The following is a 16,034-nucleotide window of genomic DNA, read 5'->3' as shown; positions in this document are numbered from 1 at the left end:
AATTAACCACCTGAAATAAATATTGCGTATTTGTAGTTCTCCACACCGACAAAGGAAATAGTGAGGTCCCTGGGGGGAAATCCTTGTTGTCCCAAAGAGGCAAGTAAGCCGTATTAACATACATATTAAAAAAGACTATTAGCAAATCTGCAGCAATGCAGAGAAAACTCAGACCAGTGCAATGATATCTACAGCATGAGAAATCTACTGTCATGTCTGAGATGGAATAGAAATTTAGGGAGAGCCCCCTGACCAGAACCCCTACTCCCAACAATGTCAATGGTTGTTATACTGTATACCACTGTAATCCTCCAGAAAGGGTTCAATGTGGTTTACAAAACAGGAAGTTTCTGCATCAGCCCCAATTTTTGCCTGGTAGTTTAGCGCCCCCAGCCCTGACCTGCCATCACTGCCTCTAAATTTTAAAAAAAAACAGTAGTCTAATGACTCTCTTCCCTCCCACCCACCTTCCACCGGCCTCAACATTAAATATCCTTAGGATCTAGTAGCATCCCTCCCATTTCCCACCCCACCATGACAACTCAAAAAAAGAGATTCTGGTGTAGTAGGAGAGCTGTTAGTAGTGGGCAGTGTAACAGGAAGAAAAAAAAATTAAAGCACTTTCAGGGAAGAGGCAGGAGGGAAGTGCTGAGAGATGCTCAGAGGCTGAGCCATGCACAGAGCATGGGAGACAGTCTGCAGCAGGAATCTTGGAGAAAGCTGCATGTAACAGGCAGGGTAGGATTTCCAAGAGAGACTATGCATATACACACACCCAGGAGACCTTTTCAGTTGAACAAAAAGAGGTTTATTTTCACCCTGGTCTGATCCTGTTAATTCACAGAACCAGGAAGAAGTTATGCTTTAGAACAAAACACACTTCAGTGGTATCACATTTATCCTTTTTGATTCAAAATTGCTTCACATGCTGGTTAACACAGTATATCTATCATGGGGTCTAGCTTTAGTCAGAGCTGACATAAAACTTCACAACCTTCAGTATATAATAAGGGTGACTTACCTTAGCCAGCCATGTACCAAAAGTCTCTTTGTCTTGTCTTTTCCTTCCCGGGGCTTTGATCCAACATACTAGGGAAGTTTCCTATTTCTGAAATTCTCTCAGGGAAGTCTCTTCCTTGAGGATCTTTTTCCCTCAGGGTCCTCTCTTTCAGGGACCTCTCCTTGACTCATTCCAGGCTAGGGCAAATATTCTCCTCCCTGCCTGAATTCTGCCCCCTGACTCAGCAGGGTTGCATTGCTTTTGTTAAGGTGGCTCAGCAATGAGTTGTAGAGCTCCATGCATTCTGGGACATGTAGTTCCCTTGCTCTTGGGCTAGTGGCCCCTGCTGTATTGTGGTGGAATGGTAGCATTAGTGAGGGAGAATCCAATTACTCCTTCACACTGCACTTAATAGCAGATGTCTCATTAAGAACTCCAGGACTGTTATTTTGAGTTGGATAGCAGAGAGTTTAAGACAGTACAAGGAATTGGTGAGGAAATGTGTGTCTGCTGAGTGAAAAGTTATGTCAGTTCTGGAATTTGTGTGTGTGTGGAAGGAGTGAATATTATATTTCCTATAAATGTTTGATTTCATGAGAAATGCTGCAAACTAAACCTGCTTAAAGATTGTTGTGCTGAGATATGTAATAAGACTGTAAAGGAGGATACAGCTGAGTTTGTATGAATTGTGGGTCAAGAACGTATCTAATATCTACCGGTTCCCATAATTTATTGAGATTTCTAAATCAAGTTTGGAATTATATTTCAAAGGAAAATTTGACAATAACTTTTAAAGTGTGTTTCAGAATTTAAACTGGATTTTTGTGATTCCTGTTGCTAAAAAGAAGTATTAAGTACTGGGAATTAGAGAATTTTAATCCCTTCATCGTGTAAGACCACTGATTCAACTCAGATTGCCTAATAGTATTGATGTTTACTGCAAATGTTTTGTATGTAATTTATTATTCAGCTGTTTTTAGCTGGGGTGCATTCCTGCAGTCTTTTCTGATTACTAATCTTCTGAGACTTTAACCAGTATACACAGGTGTAAGAATCTTGTAGAATCAGAAATATTTTTGAGAGCTAGATGTTCTGTTGAGAACTGAAGGTCTGAAGCCTTGGGAGTGATTTCTTGTTTTAGAGTTCTGGGAGCTTCTATGATGCAGAGCTGTTTCCAGTCAGTATTCCTAATATACCAGCCAACTCTGTGTGAAGAGACTGTGAGGTAATTACTGAGGAGTTTCATTATTTCTGAATCAAAAATACTTGGATATACTGATAAAGCTGAGGTGGATCAGATATTGTGTGAATGTGTTCAGATATGATATGTGTGTTGAAACTCTGTGAGCTTATTTCATATCAGAAGCGTTTTTTTTTTAGTTTTGTTTTCCTGGGAGGATCGGTGTAGGGATAAAATAATTATCTGTTATTTTGCACATTTAGTTAGAAATATATGGTCTTAGGCTAAGAAGACACTGACTTTAGCCTGCATTCATCTAGGAAGGTTAGAGTTTTGCTTTCTTCCATTTGTTTCAGATAGGATAGTAGCAAGCATCCAGATCTTCAGAGGAGCTTCTGGTTCCAGACAGGTGGCAGGCCAACAACTCAGTAGTATTCAGCGCAAGAAAGTGGTGATACCAGCAAAATCAGGGTTATTTTTTATACTTTATTTTTGTGTGTACACATATATACCCTTTTTGTGTTTTTGTGAATTTTGGGACGGAGAAAAACTCTCTGGTTTTAAAAGTCACCTAGTCCAATAAAATGTTTGAATTAAAAAAGTCACCTAGTCAAATATTTGTGGTTCTGGAAGTCCTGGAACAAAGTTGGTATAAAGTTGAAAGGCATGACAAGTTTGTTTGAAATTTATCACTAACTTTAATGGCGTAATCAATGTAAATTTAATCACATGTGAATGGTAAATTAGCTTTGCTATTCATTTATGTTTAAATTTAATTTACCTTGTTTAAACAAAATCTGATAACAACAATTGAAGGATATAGCTATGTAGTTTTCTTTCACCCTCAATTGTTATTGGGGGGGGGTTTAGTTACAACAAATAATACAAATATGTAAATGTTTAATTTCTGTGTTGGTGTGAATTGAAGGGGAAACCTAATGAAACATCTGACTGAGATTATAACATCTCATACATTTAATTGTAATAAACTATAATGTAATTGCATCACATCACCATTAGGGGGTTTCCAGCAGGAAGAGGATAATAGGAGATGGATGGAGATGCTTCCATTCATTCCATGTAGGGAATGAAGCGAATGCTGATTGATGGTATATCCTATATACTGCTTGTATCAACTTATTCTTTTCTGCTTCCCTACTCACTCCCCACTCTCACACATATATATTTTCTCTATTCTCCGCACCATTTTCCATTCTGTCCCCCAAGCATACCCTCAGCATACTATTCATTTCCCATAGGCGTAGTTTGGAGTGTGCATGAGAAGGGAAATCCTACATAAATGCTTATAATAATGAAAACGATATCTGCTACATTTGATCCTCTGGGTAGATTGCAGGCATCTAAACTGCCAAATTACCATTCCCTGGCAGTGCTCCTGCTCTGCGATCCAGGCTGACTAGGCCTCAACATTTCAGGTCCTTAGCATCTACAATCCCTGGATTCTGCTCTCTACCTATCCAAAACACCTCAGGAGCAAAGTTAGAAAAGTCCAGTTTGGTTGTTCTGGATTTAGGACTGGCCTAGCATTTGCCTAGGGCAGCAAAAACCAGCTGTAGTCAAAGCAAAACAAGAGGTGCTGATGGCCACACATAGTCAAAGAGCCATCAGCACATACTTTAACCTGCATTTGTATAGGTTGTGTGATGATCATGATTGTTGAATTATAGTATAAACACCTTGGGGAAGGGACTGCAGACTAGGGGCCTGAAAGTTAAGTAAAGGGGAATGTAAGGCTGAATGTTTGACTAGGGCACCCATCAGCTCTGTCTGGGATTTGCCCAGAAGCAGAGCAAAGACTATAATGAGGTAAAAGAAGAAATTTAGGCAACAATGAAGAGACAAAACATAATTCTGCTAGCCCGTGCATCTTATTCACCAGTCCCACCTTCTAGGTACAATCCCCTACAAGGCTAAGATTGTGTTACACAATATTTGGGTTGGCCCCCTACGTATCTGGTCTCTCATTTTAGACTGAACTGTTCTAACAGGCCTACTCATGGAATTCATATGTTCACTTATCCTACAATAAAGGCCTGTCGATATTAAAGATTCTTAGATAGAACTCTTGCTTTCCAGGCGGGTAACTTGAATGAATGGTTGGGTAATATCTTTACGCATTCCTTATCCTACTTCAGTTTTAGAAAATTAGTAAAAACAAAATTATTTAATCGATTTGTAAGTTAAGGTTTTACCATTTATTTTTTTACTTTCACAGTATATGTACGTACTGATGATTTTATATTGTGTTTTATTCCCTGATTTGTTCAGCACTTCTTGTTGTAAACCGCCTCGAACTTTTATGGCTTTGGCGGTATATAAGAATAAAATTATTATTATTATTATTATTATTATTATAGATACCTGAGTACTTGTTTCCCTGATCTTTTTCATACCACTTAACACAGAAACACATGCAAGCACTTTCCTTGAAGGTCTGTAGGCTTTGTTTTATATGACTGCAAATGTAGGCATGTAAAGGACATAAAGCTGTAGTATTAGTTAGTTTGTTCAAAATACCAATCCTCACTTAAGTTTTGACTCTAACATCCCCTCCTACATATCTATTTCACATCTTAACACTTTCTATTGAATATCATAAAATCTTTGTTGTAGCTCAGTGTCCTATTGTACTTTGAAAATCTCCCTCCTTAAGTCCATTCTTCAATTGTGACTGTTAAAGTCAGATATTCCATTTATCAATTGTGACGTCTCATGAGATTCTGATGAGGAAGAAAGCCAAAGTGATCCAATGAGATTCAAAATTTAAAAGAGAAATAACTCTTCAGGGAATAAAAAGTAAGACTGAACAAAAACAGGAATCCTAAGGATTTTGTTTGTTTTAAATGCTAATGGAATTAGTGTTAAAAAAAAGTCATGCATGCATGAAACAAAATAGCTCTTAACAAAAACTTGAGTTGTTTTTATTGACTGAATAGCTTTGGAAGCAAAGCTGGGTATAAATATTTATTTGTCCTCTGCTGATCCCACAAGCTTTTTACCGTCAATGAAGTTTGGTTTCAGATGGACCAGACTATGCATGCTACTGAAATTAAAACTCACAAAAATTAAACCCAAGATGACTTTTTAGACCTTTGGCCCACTTAGTTATATCTACAAGTCCCAAGCTTTCATCTGGCACCTGTTTTGTGAAATTTCATTCATCCTTCTAATCTACACAGAAAGACAAGAATGAATTTAGTTGTACAACAAGTTTTGCAAGTAATGCTATTTTGAAGATAAACCTCCTTTTACTGCTGAAAGACTCACATTCTCAGTGCTGACAGAAGCATGAATATAGTAAGAAAAATTAGTACCCAGGTCAAAGTGTACATGAAGGTGCTACTAACATGGCACTAGGATCCTTATGAAGAAAGGCTGAACAAACTAGAGCTCTTGAGCTTGGAGAAGTGATGACTGAAAGACCTAGAGGAAAAGTCCATAAGCAATTATTAACCAAGTAGATATGAATAAGGTATCTATCATTTTATGGTAGTGATTTGCTAGGAATGTATCTATTGCTTGAGATCTACTGGGTACTTCCCAGCTTAGCCATTGTTGAAGAGAAAATGCTGGGCTTCATGGACCTTTGGTCTAACCCATAATGGCACATCTTATATTCTCATGTCCTGAATGCAGACTACCAAAGCTCTCCCAGCTTTCTAGAGTATCCAGATTTTCTACAACTTCCTAAAGGTTAAGTAATTTCCTGTTAACCTCATTTCCCTAGTGAAAGAATTCCAAAGGGATGATCCACCCCATGTGACATCCCTATTACATGTATTTATTTACATGAGGACGGTGCTGGATTAACTCTCATGGTTTGGATCCTGCAAAAGTTTGAGATGGTTTGGATAGGCTAGAGTGAGCTTTAATGGCAACTCGAGAAATACTGGCCTTGGCTTAAACCCCCCTGGTAAGCCTACTATGGACTAGAGTGATCAGGAGGGTGCCCATCATCATTTTGTGGCATTGGTGGGATCAGAAAAACCACCTGAGACTACAAAGGATTGTGTCCCTTTGGGGAGGGCGATAGTACTCATCTTAATCAGGAAAAAGGTACCTGAGCTGGGGGGAAATGGATGTTGCCTGTTGTTGGTGATCTGCCCTTGGGAGGTGTCTTTTCTTCCCTGGCAGGACGATACCATCGGAAGCTGCTTTGAAATGGATGGCCAAGCAGATGCAGAGGCAATGGAGGCAATGGAGCACCAATTCACACAAGCTATGGAGCAACAGTGACAATGGCAGCAAACAGTGCTCCAGTTAGTGGAAGGTCAGACAAAGGAACTGCAACACCTGGCAGACTGAGTGGGCCGGAGTGACCAGGAGAGTGCCCATCGACAAGGGTACTCCCACCACCACAATTGTGACTTTGTCTCTACAATTAAACCGTTACTCCTTTACTTGAGAAAGCACATTGGTTACCAGTTGCTTATCGAATAATGTATAAATTATGTTTGCTCACTCTCAAATCCATACTATTCAAAACCCCAGCATTTATTCATAAAGTTTTAATTCCTTATATTACTTCGAGAGTATTACGGTCAACAGAACAACATCTATTAGTTGTTCCTTCTTTAAAAGTTATTAGTACACGTCATTCTATTTTCTCGGTTACGGCTCCCCAAGCTTGGAATGCCCTGCCAATTTACCTAAGAGAAGAAAGAATTCTAGACAAATTTAAGAGCAAACTTAAGGGCTTCCTTTTTAAAGACGCTTTCAGTGATTAACTGAATTCTTTATGTTTCTAATCTCTCCTTAAATTACAATAAATTTCTTCCCCTTTTCCCAATGTGTTATTAACCTTAATTGTTTCTTTTATATTCAATTGTATTTCTTCGTGTAACTTTCCCATTACTTGGTCTTGTATGTAAAAATAGTCTTGTTAGTTATGCTTAGTCATGTTATATTATGTTATGTATTTTATGATATTTTAATATGTTTAGTAATAATTTTGTTAGTCATGTATGTTTCTCCTAACTTTGTAATTTTTAGCTGTACATCGCTTAGAATTTGGAATAGGCGATTAATCAAATCTTATAATAAACTTGGAAAAACTTGGAAACAAAATTTTACAGGTTAATTTCTTTCATAGAGGATAATATATAAACATTTTCACACCTAAATATGTAGCAATATAGACTAAATTCCTTTAACAATATGACTAAAATTTAGGAGACCTGGAGGAAGAACAAGAGCCCATATGATTTTGTGGACCTTTAGAAATATTTGGGCAGTTCTGCAACTTGCCAGGGTGGGAAGTAGGAAGTGAATGTTGTGGTAGAAGGCAAGGCTGGCATTGGGGGGGGGGGAAACAAGGCAGTTGCCCTGGGCCCTGTGGCTTTAGCCCACCCCCTTTCCCGAAGACCGGCATGTTCCCCCTTTTTTCTATTCTCATCTGGCATCCCTCTGAGCTTCCTGGTCTAACTTTAAAAAGTAATTAGAGGTCACCAGCACTGTAGTGATTCTAGCAGGCTGCCTGCGACCTCCATTGCACTTTCCTCTGTCATGGTCCTGCCCCTCCTCTGACGTAATGTCTTGTTTCAATCTGGTATGGACCGCAATAGAGGGAAAGTGCAGTGGAGGCCTGTTAGAATTGCTGCACTGCCAGCAATCCTCTGCAGACCATTATTACTTTTTAAAGTTAGACCTGGATGTCCAAAGGGACGCTGGATGAGAGTGGAGAAAAGAAACATGCTGGCACACAAGGTCCCCTTGGAGTAGCTCTTCTTAAAGTAGACAGATGGAGGAGGAGGTTCAAAGAGAAGGGGATATGCCAGACTGAGGATGGGGGTGGGTGGGAGGGGAAAGGGAAGAAATAATGGATCTGGAAACAGAGGAGTGTTAGAGAGATGGTGGAAAATGGGATGAAGGGAGGGAAAAGAAAGGGAGAGAAGTTGTATCCAAAGGGTGGTGTGGAGGGAAAGGGTATAGAGATACTGGATAGGAGGGCAGTTGGGAAGATAAACGGAGAGATTGTGGACCCTGAAGTGGTGGGAGAGGAGGAGAGATGCTGGATGAAAGAGTAATTGAGAAGATAAAAGAAGAGATGGTAGCTCTGGGGACAGTGGGGAGGGAAGGATAGATGCTTGCTAAGAGGGCAATCTGGAAGAAAGAGAAAGAAGCATGGAGCTGGGTATGAGAGGAAGAGGGGAAATGTTGAGTTTGGGGGTTGAAGGGAGGGATAGATGTTGAACAATGGGATGGAGGGCAGAAACAGATGGTTCATCAAGGGGGAAAGAGAAGAAGAACAGAAAAGAAAGGGAATAATGATGACCTTGGAGCAAGAGGGAAGAGAGGTGGGACAGGAAGATGTTGAGAGTTGTCAGACAATGAGGCTGGATTAGGCTACAAGAGAGGAGAGATGAATTCTGGAAATCAAGAGAAGTCAAAAAGGGGTATAAAGATGATGAGTAAGAGGAGAATAATGAATACAGTGGTAGAAATGTGGTCATGGGCATTAGATAAAAGAAAATAGGAGGCTGTGAAAGATGAGAAATGGGAGAGCTAGAAACTAAGAGGAGATGAAAAATTGATAGCTGAAAATTAAAAAGAAGAAAGGTGTGAGAGAAGGAAGAATTTGGATGGACCGAGACAGAAAATTAAAAAAATGAAGGAAATAGCTTTAAGGGAAGAATCAATATCTTAGACAGTTGTAGTGAGGGAATAGAACAAGAAAAAAGAAAGGAGAAAAGAAAATGGACAGCAGATACTGGAAAGAGAATTAGCAGAATACTTTACCAAAAAAATACTTTACCAAAAAAAGGTACAATCGAGATTGGTTGATAACTAGCAGGCAAAGAAAGATCTGGTAGTCTGGACGATCAATGGCCTGGACATCCAGATAAATGATTTTCGAAAAACAAATATTCTAGATGTATTTTTTAAGAATGGACATTTTTCCACTGCCAACATTCGGCATCTAGCACCATATGTCCAAATCGGGCTTAGACTTTTTTTTTATTATGCCCCTCAATGTGTTTTAACCATGGATTATATGTTGTATATTTTTGATCTATATCTGTTTTAAATGTATATTTTAACATGCTACTAATTATTGTTTTATTTTTTATACATGTACAGTATATTATTTTAGTGTCCCCTGAAGAAGGCATACATAGATGCCGAAACACATATCCTTGTTGGTATTGAACAAGACACATTGGATGTTGGCTGTGCTTATGTTAATTTTACGCATACCATGACAGGAATGAGCCTAACTAAAACAGGGTATATGGAGTATGATCTCAGTCTCTCAAATTTACTATGGGGAAGACATTATAATTATAAAATTGTGGGAATATTTTTTGTAAAGCATTTATTTGCATGTAAAATGTGTTTTAGATGCAAACAATAGCTGTTGCAAAAGTGTGCATGGGTAATTGTGTAAAAAACAAGCCCATCACAAGATCATGTCTACTTTTAAGTGAGCTGTGCACTGGCATTCCCAGGACTGTAGATGGAGAAACAAAGTTTGTATGCATTTTATATAATATATACACATATTATAGGAGTCGATATTCAGCAAGCAACGTTCAGATGACCACTATGGCCAGAATTAGCCCTAATAGTCAATGCTGGGCCATGTCTGGGCATTAACATTGAATATTTGGGACTAATTCTTCAGCTGCTAGCCGCCGATGAGAAAGGTCAGTTTTTCATGTCATGGGTTCATAAGAAGTCTGGAAAAGTTAAATTATTATTATTAATAATAATAATTTTTATTTTATTTATTTATATACTGCCTATCAAGGTTTCTAAGCGGTTTACATTCAAGTACTCAAGCATTCGTCCCTATCTGTCCCAGTGGGTTCACAGTCAACACCAAAAGAACTGGGTACCTTTTCTAAATGATCACAGTTAATGCAAAGCAATGCAATTTAAAGTTGTATCTGCTCAATGCAATTACCAAAAACAGTAGGAAGGTTCTTTGTGAGAAGAATTTTGCCATGGACATACTAAGTTAAATTCCAAGGAAGAGGTGAATGAGGAAGGAGAGAGAAATAGAAGCACAAACTATAATGAAATGGAACACACAACACTGGTTTTTAAGTGCTTTCTTGGTTAAATCACATCAAGACATTGACGTCCTGTCCAGAGATAAGCAGAAGTTCATGACCGGGTTTCACTCAGGGGCAATGGAGTGACTTGGCCAGTGTTACAAGAAGCAGTGTGTAGGTTGAACCCACAACCTCAGGATGCTGAGGCTGTAGCTCTAAATACTAGGCTGCTCCATGTTTGAATTTCTGTAACTTTTTATTATTTATTTTTTTTCACATAAAATAATGGGGTTTGGACGGTTATATTACTAATTTCTAGTTCTAACAGAATTCATAAAACTTCATTTTTAATTTCTGGTGACTTTAGTCACCTTTTTCCAGAGACAGTCAAATATAAGAAAGTATAATTGGTTGCAATTATTATACCAGATTACATTATTTTTACTGCAGTGCCTCTCTGGGATTTAATTTTAATAATTTATATTCCACATATTCAATCGTTTTTCTCTAACTGTCCTGGTGGGTTCCCACTCTGTCTAATGTGCCTGGGGCAATAGGGATTAAGTGACTTGTCCAGAGTCACAAGGAGCAGTGCGGGTTTTGAACCCACAACCTCAGGGTGCCAAGATTGTAGCTCTAACCACTGCACCACACACTAGAATTAGGAGGAGTAGCCAAATGGTTAGTGCAGTGACCTGAAAGCCAGAACCAGGTTCAATTCCCACTGCAGCTCTTTGTGGCTTTGGGGAAGTTGTTTAACCCTCCGTTGTCCCAGGTATAAGGCAAGTACCTTTATATAATATGTAAATCACAGAAAGATGGCATCTAAAATCCAATCTCCTTTCCCCTTAATATGATATAATTTGACTTGTGCCTTTTTTTTCAGTTGCACTTGACTGAAGAGAATTATTTAGCATATTTATTTGGATCACACTACTCTTGGAATTTCAACCTCTCTGACAGTCAATTGGTTACATTTTAAAGACATTAAAATGTCAAGAGAAAAATAGTTTCTCCTAATTCATATAATGCATGATAAGGGAAAAGTTGCAAGGTTAGGTGGAGGGTAAAATAAGAAAAAAAGAGAAGCAGAAAAGTACAGGGAAAGAGATAAGAGTTCAAGGGAAATAATACAAAAGGGAGAAAAGGTGATTGTAGAGTAGAGCTGGATGTAGTGTTAAAAAGGATATTGAGAAACTCTGGAGCCAGAGAATGCAATTGCAGGCGCCTTAAAAGGAGTGATGAACTCCAATAAAGTTGTCTTGGTGGTTGCAGGTGGTCTGGAAAGATAAGATTGGATTTGTTTCCACTCTTTACAGATCAGTTTATCTTGTCTCACCTGAGTGAAACCCGGTCATGAACTTCTGCTTTGATCTGATTTAACCAAGAAAGCACTTAAAAACCAGTGTTGTGTGTTCCATTTCATTATAGTTTGTGCTTCTATTTCTCTCTCCTTCCTCATTCTCCTCTTGCTTGGCTTTTAACTTATGTCCAAGGCACAATTCCTCTCACAAAGAACATTCCTATTGTTTCAGGTAATTGTATTGAGCAGATAACACTTTAAATGGCATTGTTTTGCTGTTAATTAGCAGTGATCCTTCAGAAAAGTTACCCAATTCCTTTGGTGTTGAGTATCCAGGATGATCAGGAAAGGGAATTTAAACCAGATCCCCAGCTCACTTTAGTCAATGGCCTGCATGCAGTAACACGGTTTTAGATTTTAAAGGCAAATTGCTACAAGGAGTAGAGAAAGAACAATATTTCTGCCTGACAAACATTTAGAAACACCTCATGAAATATGGCTCATGTCAGCAATGGATCCTGTTAATACAAGCTTAATGATTGATAGATATACTTAAAAGAATGAGACAGGGACAAATTTTTCCCCATCCCCAAAGGAACTCAATTTCCCTGTCCCGTCCGAAGTTTTGACGCTCTCCCTGTTGCTGCCCCATTCCTGTAAACTCTGCCTTAACCACACAAGCCTCGAACACTTATGATTGTAAAGTGTTTGAGGCTTGTGCAGATGAGGACAGAGCTTAGGCATTGGTGGAATGAGGTATTATGACATCACAATCTGAGCTCTAGAATGCTGCTACTTAGGATTTTAAAGTGTTTGAGGCTTGTGCAGATGAGGACAGAGCTTAGGCATTGGTGGAATGAGGCATTATGACATCACAATCTGAGCCCTAGAATGCTGCTACTTAGGATTTTAAAGTGTTTGAGGCTTGTGCAGATGAGGACAGAGCTTGCAGAAATGGGGTGGGGACAGAAAACGAACTCTTAGGGATGGGTCGGGAAAATGAGTTCCCACGGGGACGGAGAAAAATTTGTCCCCGTGTTATTAGCTACTTAAAAGTTAAAAATAATGGTGGTTAAAATGGAATTAAAATGTGGGGCATTTTCAGGACCAATGACAGATTGAGCGAGTCAAGAGGAAGATCTTTCATGTGTAATGAGTTGCTACTGAGGCCCCTGGGCTTTATTGAGAGCTGATAAGTAGTGACCATTTAATGTGCCTAAATTTCATAGCATGCTACTCAAAAGGGGTACTGCAATGGGAGAGGCATGGGCAGATCTGAGGGGCTTTCCAGAAATTAGGTATGATATTATAAAATATGCATTTGTGTGGTTCACTGGCATCAGTTGGGTGCGAGCATTTACACCAGCTTTTGGCAGGCATATGTGCACCAAATACCCTTTACAGAATACTAAATCTAGCCTACAGTGTCTATCCTCAAAGTTTCTGAATGGAGAGAAGACTCAATTATACATCAACTGGACAGTAAGTTAGTAAAGTTTAATAGACATGTATATGAGTCCAGGGTCAGGGCAACTCCAGACTCCGTCCCTTCTTTCTTGCGGCACTGTTTGCCTGGAACAGGCTGCCTGAATCAATACGTCGTGCTCCATCCCTAGCAGTATTCAAATCCAAACTAAAAGCCCACTTTTTTTGGAAACTGCTTTCAATCTTAACTCCCACTCACTGCTCTCAGATACCTAGACCCACTGTATCATTTTCTCTACCATTATCTCCCCAACCCTGAAATGTCCTGTCTTAATTAGATCGTAAGCTCTTCTGAGCAGGGACTGTCTATTATATGTTAAAATGTACAGCGCTATAGAAATGATAAATAGCAGTAGTAGGGCAAGAATACTGGACCCTAGACTAACCTTCAGCTTTAAATTCAGTTCCCTCCAAGATTTGACAATTAAATTGTGCAATCATGATTATCCTACAAGAAATCTATAAAAATGCATAATAGGGCTGCAGTCTTTTAAATATTAAACCTCTTTTGCTGATGGTTCGTTGATTTCTCATCTGGCTGTCAGGCCTTTTTGTTTTGCTTTAATCGTGGCTGCTTTAAGCTGCCATCCGGATGCCACTGCTCTAGGCAACTGCTTAGTCTTACCCAATGGTTAAGCTGGCCTTGTGTGAGCCAGACTAAGCAGTCGGCCCTTTCTTGCACAGGAGAGTAACCTGCAATATATCTGGTCTTTTATCTTCTATTTAAATCTAACTTCCTAAGGGGGCACTAGAGAAACCAATTTATAATTTTATGGGCACGGGAGAAGTAACCGGTTTCCTACATTGCTTCTTCATTCTTCTCATCTTTCTCACACAGAGGCCAAGAGGCAAGACAAAACTTAGGAAACAGCGGAAGGAAGGAAGGAGTCATATGAAATGTATGTCAGATCAGAGATAAATGAAACAAACAAAAAAATAAGCATATAAATGCATCCTTAAACTATCAAATATTAACCAAAACAATGTGCCATGAAACAGAAAAGAAAAAGCATGGTGGAAATTCAAGGTGGAAAAAAAAAGCCTGTGCAGAGTCACCATTATTCAGTCCTAGCAGCATTCCAGATGAGCACACACATGAATGACAACATAGAACCTTCATGTGTTCTCTGTACTGTGAAAACAAAGATCAAAGAATCCCCCCCTCCACCCCTGCCGCCGCCAACCCTGGGCAGGCAAGTAGTAGGAAAGTGTGCACCTTACCTCTACTTGTAGCGCCGAAGTTTTCAATGAAATTTCAGCTCCTCCAAGTCTGCAGCAGTGACTCCTCTCCAATCCAGGCAGCGACTCCAAAAAAAAAAATCCTGGGCTTGCCTCTCAGCTCCGAAATCCCCCGATTTCCAATCGCTACTGCAACCCATTAAATATCATGTGTGGCAGTAGCGATTGGTCCCCTTCTTGAGCAGGAAAGAACTGACTAATGAGGAGCCAGAATATTGAAGGGGGCAGAGTCAGGCAACTTGCAAGTCGGGTGGAGAGAGACGAATTGGAGGAGACCACATGGCCGACAAGCATGGCCGCCGGAAAAAAATCAGACACCCGTCCCGAAGTGAACCGAACACACGGTGAAGACCCGGTAAATTGCGGTATGTAGAAGGGGATACATTTGCCTGCGGGGACAAATCTTTTCACCGTTTTTGCGGGCGGTGAAAACTTTTGTCCCCGTATCTGCAGTGATTTAGCTATGGAGTCTCCATAGCCCGCAGCCAAACCGCAGCCACGCCGCGGTTCCCCGTGGGGATCGCTCCCCGTGTCATTCTCTAATGTGCATCTAGTTTGCTTTTGAATCCTAGGACAGTGGATTCTGCAATAACCTCCTCTGGGAGAGTATTCCAGGTGTCCACCACTCGCTGTGTGAAACAGAACTTCCTGATATTTGTCCTGAACTTGTCCCTCCCCAGCTTCAGTCCATGTCCTCTTGTCCATGTCACATTGGACATTGTAAATAACTTATTTTCCTGCTCTATTTTCTCGATTCCTTTCAGTATTTTGAAAGTCTCGATCATATCCCCTCGTAGTCTCCTCTTCCCAAGGGAGAACAATCCCAGTCTCCTAAGTCGTTCCTCGTATTCCAAGTTCTCCATACCTTTTATTAGCTTCGTTGCTCGTCTCTGCACCCTCTCCAACAGTTTTATATCCTTCTTTAGGTTGGGAGACCAATGTTGGACACAGTATTCCAAGTGTGGTCTGACCATTGCCCTATAAAGCGGCATTATAACTTTCTCCAATCTACTCCTGATTCCTTTCTTCATCCTGCCTAACATTCTATTTGCTTTCTTTGCCGCTGCCACGCATTGTGCCTACGGTTTCATGGTCCTATTTATCAGTACACCCAGGTCCTTTTCTTGTTCACTCTTACCCAGAGTTGCACCTGACATTTTATACTCGTGTTCTTTGTTCTTTCTGCCTAAATGCATTACTTTGCACTTTTCCACATTAAACTTCATCTGCCATTTTTCCGCCCATTTCTCTAACTAACACAAGTCACTCTATGGTCCTTTTAAAGATATGTATAAGGGCTGTTTGAAAAGTAATTAGAAGTAGACCTGGCCTAGGTAGGTGCCAAATCTAGGTGCCTAGGTATGGGATCTTTTCCAGATAAGCCCCGCCAAAAAGTTATCCCCTGCCACCCAAAAAAAATTATAAAAAAGAGGCGCGATCTTTAGAAAGTAAAGTGGGGGGGTTCTCCCCCACACACACCCCCATCGGAGCCCTTAAAAAAATGGTTGACAGTTTATCATATTTTTTTATAATGTTAAGTTTCATATCCTCTTTTTTATAATCTTTTTTGGGTGTTCCGATGGGGGGTGGGGGGGGGAACCCCCCCACTTTACTTTATACACATTGCGCCGCGTTGTGGGGCCGTTGTGCTGAGAACTTCACTGGTTAAGGTTGCGTGCGCTGGCAAAAGGTGGCGGGGCTTAACTTTCGGCACGTCCACTTTTTTCATTAGTGGTGGGGCTTATCTGGAAAAGATCCGGTATGTGCCTAAATAGGTGTCCCTGTCTCATTCTTTGCCGGGATTTAAAA

The sequence above is a fragment of the Geotrypetes seraphini genome, chromosome 7, assembly GCF_902459505.1.
Source record: "Geotrypetes seraphini chromosome 7, aGeoSer1.1, whole genome shotgun sequence".
NCBI classification, from domain to species: domain Eukaryota; kingdom Metazoa; phylum Chordata; class Amphibia; order Gymnophiona; family Dermophiidae; genus Geotrypetes; species Geotrypetes seraphini.
The sequence above is the reverse complement of the archived record's forward strand: the minus strand, read 5'-3'. Positions refer to the sequence as shown.